Source organism: Choloepus didactylus, chromosome 15, assembly GCF_015220235.1.
Source record: "Choloepus didactylus isolate mChoDid1 chromosome 15, mChoDid1.pri, whole genome shotgun sequence".
NCBI lineage: Eukaryota > Metazoa > Chordata > Mammalia > Pilosa > Megalonychidae > Choloepus > Choloepus didactylus.
In genome coordinates, this window is record NC_051321.1 from 62,576,492 (window position 1) to 62,585,617 (window position 9,126).

Here is a 9,126-nt window from a genome sequence, read left to right on the forward strand (position 1 = left end):
TTCTAAATTTCCATGTAGTCAGACTTTTCTGATTTTTATATGTGTATGGAACTTCTAGTTTTATTGAATTGTATTCAAAGACTGTTGTTTGTAATAATCTGTGCTATGGAACTTACTGATGTTTTCTTTGTGACCTAATACATGATCAATTTTTTTTAAGTGTTCTGTGGACACATAAGAAGGTGTTTTCTCTATTATGAGAGTATAAAGTTTGGTATATAGCTACAAGAACTATGTTGTTTGGTCAACTTGATATATCTTGAAAGCGGCATATGAAAATTTCATTGATTAGGAATCCCTATGTTTCCTTATATCTGCTACAGTTTTTGCTTCATAATGATAGTTGCAGTATTACTGCAAGAATATTCACATTTTCTATCTTTGCTATGAGCTGTGATTTTTAGCATTAAAACATACTCTTTGTCAAGTTTATTATTTTTGGGTTGAATTCAAATTTGTCTGATAACAGGCCTACTAACTGTGCTTTCTTATTGTTCCATTTGCCTGGTATACATTTGACCTTTATGTCTATCCTATTTAAATCACTTCATTTTAGGTATATATCTTTTACACAGCACATAGTTAGGACTTGTTTTGTGTACTAAATTGAAAATCAGTTTTTTTATTAAGTTAAGCCATTTATGTTTATTAATGATGAATTGTATAGTCATTATTTTGGTCTCAATTTTGTCACATTTTAAAATTACCTACTTTATGTTGATTTGCTGTATTTCTTTTTTATAGTATTGTTTCCTCATTAATTTTTTTCTGTGTTAATGACCTTATTCACAAATCTAATGAAGCTCAAAATAGCAGAGAACATGAAAAATTTAATATTAATATATATCAACCAAATACATCAATTTCTTCATGTAACTAAATAAATGCCTTAAATGCATATGAGAATATAAATATTCTCCATTTTGTGTAACTTCAAGGTATTGGAGAGCTCCTCAATACAGTTTGTCAGGAAAGCTCATACTATACTGTAAAATACAATTCAAAAGAAATAAAGTAACTGATAAAATAAACATTTCATGGCTAATCTTGGAGAAGTGCTACTGAAAAGACAATTAACAAAGACTAAATTTTTTAAATGCTGAACCATCACTCTGAATGTGTTAAATTTTTTTCTTCAGTATTATGTGTATCACATTCATACATTCCCAATATGAGGCCATAAACATTTTGCAATTTAAAAAATGTTTGTTCACAGATTATTTCCCCAAACTTAAAAGTAACTACACTGTTGCTAAATGAAGCTTTTCATGATACAGGAGTATACTGGACTGAATAAACTATTTTCCATTTTTTAAAGCATAATCTTTGGTTTCAAGCTGTCCTGATATCGTTTTTAGTTGGATGCTTGTGGTTAGTAAAATATTTATAAAACAGCTTACTAGTTTCATTTGAACTATAAAAGCAAATTGGGTCAATGGCCTAAGAGCAAAAATGGCACATATTAAGAAATCTGGCAAGACAAGTTCCCTGAAATCCACAACTGGCATGTTAACTGTTAAAGGAATTCATTGTTACTGAGGAGTAACTCACCTGCTTTCATCATGACCTAAATCAATTCATTAATGGCATTAACCATTGAGCCATTTGGAAATAAGGGTCTGCTGAAAGGAAATTAGTTGGAAAAATCTGCATGAAGGCACTCAGGTGCAACCCTTAAGTAAATAAATAGGACCAACAAAACTGCATATGCAAACATGAGTGTGTCTGCCCAAGCACATAAACGCATCTCATGTTTAGAGGTGGAATATTTTCGCAGCATAGATTCCACAACTTGGAAGAACCTTATGCCTGTGGGCATGCATATCCCACAGGTCAGAACTAGTTAGTGCTTTTCCAGAATTGATGGGACTTTAATTGATGCAAAAGTTGGCCTTTCCACAAAATAAAACTGCTGAAGTTTTAGATTAATAGAGCAAAGTAATGAAACAACATTGGAAACTGTAAGAAGACAAAGTGAATCCCAGAAATGACATGTTCAATTTCATAACTGAAGGCTGCTGATAATCTGTTTGCTCTCTCCTTGAATAACCCAATGCAAACGGCTTTTAGCAAGGGCAGCATTCAAATCCCACAAAAAATCATATAGTACCCCACTCAAGAGAAAGACCTCCATTGGCACAAACTGGGGTGCATGAGAGTTGAGCAAAGTGCTCAGCAATTCATTCACATTCTGCAGACAGCGGAAAACTGGATTTGGAAGGTCCTGATAACCAACACATACCAGAACTGCACAACTCCTCAGGCACTCACAGGATGTGGGACAAGAAAATGTGATGAATCTAAAACAGCTGTGGAGCACAAAGATCAAATCAGCCATAAATCTTGAGAAACTAGAAGTACAGGCACAATCATAGTATCTTCTGTATGAAGCTGCTGTAATGAATGCAGAAGGCAGTCCAAAAATAACTGTTGGTAAATTGGGTCTCCATCATGAAGCTATGAACAGCTGAAATTCATGAGTTCAACAGATACCACGAATCGAAATTCCAAAGTTATATGCATTTTGATATCATGGAGACTTGGCAAACCCCTAAGCAGGCACTTTATTTGGTTGCTGGGTCCTACAACCTGTGCATCCTAAAGGCACTTGGTGAGGCCAAACAACTCAGAAAATATCAGTTCAGAAATAATGTGACAACAACAGTACTGCTGTTTTGGCCTAAACTTGGAATCCAAATTCAGAGCTCCTCCTAATGACTTTTCAGTTGCTTCATTAAGAGTCTTTAAAATCTTACTGTCACAGAAAGGAAAACCTGTTACCTTTCACAGTTTCTTTCCCTCTAAAATATGCCAGAAATGAAACTCAAGATTGGAAGCTGTCCTTTCCAAAAGAGAACTTTGCCCAGGATGATATACAACTTGGCTTGTTCCTCTTTTCCCATACACTCAAACAGGTGAACGTTCTCAGGAATAGTCACTAGCTGATATTTATGTAACAGCACACAGCATCGTTCACATCTTTTAAGAAAAGATTCAGGAATCACATGATGGGGGAAGAGAGCTTGGCTGGTGATTTCAGTCCCAAAATTCAGCATCATCTTAGATAACATCTTATCCTTTACAGTGGAAACATACCATTTAGACTTCTGAGTTTCCTGCCATTCTGCTTATGAAATTCTGAAGCCTAGCCAGACATATCAGGGTCAAGACATCACAAGTGGTATCTGGACCAAAGTACTGACAATGTAAGGAATTTACAATAAGCCAGTCATCCATAACTATCATAAGATTATCATTAACTTCGTGGTATGGATTCAGAATATTGGCTACCCAGCTCCAATCACAGAGGAACCAGTGGGATTTTAAGCGTGATTGAGACTAGCTATACAAGCTGTAGGAGCTTCACAAAGGTGTAGAGAATTCAGTTTTCCGTTCCAAGAAACTTCCTGTGGAATAAGAGGAAAGCTGCACAAAATCTCACGAAACTTACACCGTGCACCAAGTTCAGCGTTCGCAAACTTTCTCACGAGCAATTAATATTTCTCCAGCTTTATTAGTGAAGGCAGTGTGCTCATGCCACTCATCCAATTTATCACTCAGGTTTTTTTTTTTTTTTTAAACCTTATTTAGGAAGTTCTTGGCAAAGGGTTAAAAAATGTCAACAAGAAAATCTGAGCTTAACATCGCAGTACATGCTATCCAAATAAACTGGGGCTTTCTGCACTTACTCATTTTCAAAATAAATTAAAATCTTCACTCATGCCCACCTCTGGCCACTGGGTCAATCTGCTCACGCGAGGGGGCTGGTCTCCATTTCTGCTCTCGGGGCTGCTTCCTGGGGTGGCTGCTGCCTGGGTCCCTGGCACTGGGCAGGGTGCTGGGTCCCGGGGCGCCCGAGGACTGGGGAGGCGACGGGGACCCGCCCTCGCGGCTCCAGGAGCAGGACCGACCCCCATCTTTGGGCTGCTGGGGTCGAACGCCGGGCGACACCGGCCCGAGGACCCTTGTTTGTTAATTTTGGGGGTTCATTTAGGAAGTTCTAGAATGTTATTTTCTTAAACTGTGTTTAATGCCCCTAGTCCCCTGTTTTCTTATTAATCTTTTACTGTGTGATTTGTAAAAAAAAAAAAGTTTCCTTTAACTCCCACTTGTTGCTTATACAAAAATCCACGAGATTATTTTCCTTGTCTATCTTTCTAAAATGTTTAATTGCACGATTTATACTTTGCTACAACATAGAACATTTTATTGACAATGTTGAACTTTACCTGAGTCCTGTAATCCTGGAAAATAGATGGCTAAAGGAACAACCCCCACCAGTTCATGTTCCAGAAAACAGCTTACTGCAAAGAACGACCTTTCCGCATAGAACTTAAATAGGACATAGAGAAGCCCCCTTTTTACCTATGACATGGCCAGGCACAGACCCTCAAATCCCCCTTTTTCACTTAATAGATGGTTAGCTGAACTGCTTGTCTGCACTAATGAATCTGACCAAATTCTTTTTAACCAATTTTTGGTTAAGTTTCTCTTTCTCCAGATCCACAGCTGTGCTTTAGCAAATCCTCAGCTTGAGTCAGCCTAAAAAAAAATCTCTTACCTACTATCTGATCATGCCAAGCTTCTATCCTACTTTTCTACACACTGTTCTTTTTAGTTTTTGTTTATTCCTCTCTATAAAGGAAAAATTCTTTTTTGCCTAACTTTTGAAACACTTGCTGACTATATGTTTAAGGTATTCTCCCTGTTTCAACTGTCTCTTTCAACAGTCTCTTCTTACTCAGCCCGGATTTTTTACTGAACATTGTATTAGCCTTCTACCCTCATTCTCACCTTTGTTTTAGTCCTGGGTCTACACCTATCTATGTTAAAATATTTATCGTCAGTCCTTTTCTTAAAGACTGGATGAAGCTCATCCTCTGTCCGGCGCTGCCCCGCTCGGTCCCCGGTTCCCGGCCGGCGAGGGGAAACAGGGAAGGAGAGAGAGAGATGCAGACTGCGCGAACTAACCTGGTCATGAATCACGACTCGAACCACACGGCAGTTGTGAAAGCAAGCCCTTTACTACAGCTAGATGAACATTCTGTGTTACTGGTTCCCACACGGGGCACGGCGCCTCGTGGGAGAGCAGCCTCGATGTGGCCGTCAGGCACGGCTCCTTGTGGGCTGTCTCACCCTACCCCGTCCGGGTAAGACCTTTTATACACAATTAACAACCAATAAGCTTCTAGGCTAGTATCGCGTATACAGGATTTCGATTGGTAGGAGCGGGTGGCGGATACATGCGTCACTATGCGGAAACAGGATGCAGGCGCCATCTTGGCTCACTCGATGGGCGGGGGGTAACTCTAGAGCAGGCTGCAGCGCATACGCTAGGCCCGATTCGGGAGGCGGCTTTCCACATCTCCCCCTTTCTTATTTATTTTTGACCCAGTGTCTCCAGTGATGAGCGTGCTCCCGTGAACCCAAATGGTTCACAACCTCTTTGGTGCTTTGGGGAGTCTGGACTAGGCCTCAGCCATCCAGCGGCGGAGCCTCTAGCACCAACCAGAATGCTCACGTCATATGGAGACCGGAGAGTCCGTAAGCTGGAAGCAACGTGACTCTCCCTGCAGTGCTTTGCCTGGCAACTGGGGAACAACGACGGGGGCAGGAACAGCAGTAACCAGAGTCGGGGGTGTCACTAGGTGTCTCTGTGCAATGGCTAGGGTCCAGTCTGGCCACAACTAGGACTCTGCCCTAGAGACCCACCTGAGACAAAATTATGACTACTGGTGTCGCCTTTTACACCCGAGAAACAGCCATGCGATTCGCTACAAATTTTGCTCCAAAGCGCCCCACCTGAGGCGACCAGGAAGGGGTATGGTTAATAAATCGGTCACTATCGGGGGTAACAGAGGTGGGAGTCATAGCCATCATAGTGGTAACACGCAATTGCTGCTGCGCTTGAAACAGGCGTTCTAGCAAACATTTAACAACGACTAATCCCACCAATAATTCCACTGCAATGAGGATCCAATTAGTTAAATTGGGCCAAGAGAACCAGGAAGAAACACTGTGCAATAGTTTCTGTAGAACCTCGCCTAACCCGGAGAGATCGACTTTAACGGGTTTTAACTTGATCCCCCCAATTGTGTCTAAACTAGATTCCACCTGTTGGGAGAGATTAACAAATTCAGGAAAATATGACCTTTTCAGCCAATCAGAGACTCTGGAAATGCTTCCGGTCACGTTGGCCCTGACAGGAGTGACACAGAGTTTAACCGTAAGCCACCGGGTGTCACATGTTTGCTGAAGCACTCTCCAGAGTCCATCTATTTCCAGTCCAAGTTCATCTATCTCCGCTTGGAGTTTCTGAATGGCCTGGAAATTTAAGTTCAGCATCTGATTGTGGCGGCGTAGCACGTCTCGGGTAAGGTTGACCAAGCCATTTACCGTTTCCATCGTTATGGCGAGCTGCCGATCTGTCCATGCTTGTAGCACAGCCTGCCCGATCGTTGGGACAAACAAAGAGGAAGCTACACTGGCAGCATTCGATAGCCATTCTTTTATGCCTCTTGGACGCCTAGACTTAGAGAAGGGGATATTGTTAAGTGAAACAACTTGAGAAACAGGGCCAACCCAGTCGGTTGCCTTGACGGGGAGCCAGACATAACTTGGGCGATACACTAGGATAGCGGGGCGGCGAGGCATCCGGGTCTTTGGAACGGTTGCAGACTGTAGGAGCAAACCCCGGAAGGAAAAGGCACCTTTGAGTCTCCTTTTTACTCAAGATCCCTTCACAAGACTGGCGGCTCTTCCCTGTAACGTTAAGAAATTCAAGCAAGACTCCCTTACTTAACTCGCCATTACCAGTTTCACAAGTAGCATTCGCCGCAACTGTGGTGTTGACAACCTTGACAGAGAGGTTAGCAAAAGAGAGGATCAGTGTGTCATTGGTGAGGGGGAAGGACTCGTTGAAGCTTGTGGAGGAAATATAGTTCCACTAAAAAGAAAAAGGCAGATTAGAAGGATTGCTATAGGAGAGCAAAGAACAGAGTTACCGATCCTCTTTTTGGGCAACCGCGGGGTGGTCAGTCCTACTATTATCGTCTTGTCGGTCGTCGCCATCATCAGCAGGGTCGGAGGCTTGGTCTAATGGTTCAGGTTGTATATTCGTTGGCGTTTCTGACAGCTGTTCCTTGGCTTCTTCAGGTGATGTCACGGTTCTCACCAGTCTTTCCGGAACCCACACTGGTTGACGTCCTGGTTCCTGGGGAAAAACACAAACAGAGCCTCTGGCCCAGCTGAGCACCGGGTCAGGGCCTTTCCACTGCCCCGACAGGACATCCTTCCAACGGACTAGACCTCTATGCGGAGGACTCGGGGGTGGTGTGTTGCAGGGCAGGTGTCATTCCTTGTGAATTTTCGTTTAAAAAATTATATGTGAGCAAGGCTACAGACAGTCGAGCTTTTGGGGACAGGCCGTGGCCTATACCCTCTTTCTGTTTTTTAAGCAAGTCTTTGAGAGATCTGTGCGCTCTTTCAATGATTCCTTGCCCCTGAGGGTTATAGGGGATGCCATGTTTTAATTGGACATCCATGTTGTCACAAAATTTTTGGAAGGATTTACTAGTGTAGGCAGGCCCGTTATCCGTCTTTAACGTCTTTGGCTTACCCCAAGCTGCCCATGCAGCAAGGCAGTGTGCAATGACGTGGGAGACTCTTTCTCCTGGTTCAGCAGAGGCAAATAAAACTTGGGAGCATGTGTCCACCGACACATGTAAGTACTTGATCTTACCATACTCTGAATGATGAGTGACATCCATCTGCCAAGTATCCCCTGGGGTGAGACCCCTAGGGTTGACCCCAACCGAGGGGACTGCTCTCTGCTCTGCACAATTGTTGCAGGCTCGGACAATATCTCGAGCAGCTGCACGTGGTATGCTGAACCGCTTAGCTAGGGTACCTGCATTGATGTGAAACTTGGCATGGAATTCTCGGGCTTGTTGATACGGTACCAGCGTCGGAAAGATGTGCAGCTGTCGAGTGGCTACATCTGCGCTATGGTTCCCCTGGGCCATAGGGCCAGGCAAACCTGTGTGGGCTCTAATATGGGTTATGTAAAAAGGGTGTTGCCTGGTCCATATAACCTCCTGTAGTTTGGCAAAGAACGTCCTTACTGTAGAGGAATGTTTAACAATGCCCACCGTTTCTAAAATTTGTACAGAGTTCACAACATAAGCAGAATCCGAGACGACATTTAAGGGCTCGGAAAGGCTTTCCAGGACTGCAATGATAACCTGCAGTTCTACCCATTGAGGCTTTTGTGGTTGGAAGAGCACTGTTTTAGGAGTGTCCCCCTCCACACAATACGCCCCTGTTCCAGAGCTGGAGCCGTCCGTGTATACGGTGGGGGCGCCTGCTAGTGGCCTAGGAGAGGTTACTTTGGGAAAAATCACTGGGTGCCGGGTGACAAACTGCAAGAGAGGAGCCTTAGGGAACTGATTGTTAATGGGACCAAGAAATGTACACCGGAGAATGGCCCATTGATCTATGCATCCGGTGAGTATCTCAAGCTGCTGGGAAGAATAAGGCACCCTGAGATTTTTGGGCTGCTGACCGAAATGCTGCACAGCCCTTTTAATGCATTCTAGGGCCAAGTCTGCAACCGCTGTAGGATAGTGCTCTAGGACTTTTTTGGGGGAAACTCCAGGGTGGACCCAGAGCAGCGGCCCCCGCTGCCACAGTACCGCAGTGGGCTGTAATTCTGTCGGCAGCACGCAGGCTTCAAAAGGCTCATCAGGGTCTATTCTCTTCAATGCAGCGCCACTGAGCGCCTGTTCCACCTGGCATAGTGCTCGCCTTGCCTCTGGAGTGAAGCTTCGAGGTGAGTTTATATTAGAATCCCCCTTCAACAGGTCGAACAAAGGTGTTAGTTTGACATTGGGTATTTTTAGGTATGGACGGATCCAATTGATATCCCCCATGAGTTTTTGTAGATCATTGAGAGTGTGTATATTGTCTAGCCTGAGAGACACCTTTTGGGGGGAAACATGAGTGGGTGCGACTTTCGCCCCCAGGAAAGTGGTAATGTCAGTCATTTGGATTTTTTCAGGGGCAATCTCTAGGTTAGCTTCTCTAAGACTAAGGACTAAATGTGACAAAACTGTTTTAAGAAGATCT

The 9,126-nt window shown here is 43.4% G+C and overlaps 1 pseudogene; it reads right to left on the reverse strand.

Annotated features, from left to right (window-relative positions):
• Positions 1-2,002: 2,002 nt before the first annotated feature.
• LOC119509938 lies at positions 2,003-4,328 on the reverse strand (annotated as a pseudogene).
• Positions 4,329-9,126: the final 4,798 nt, after the last annotated feature.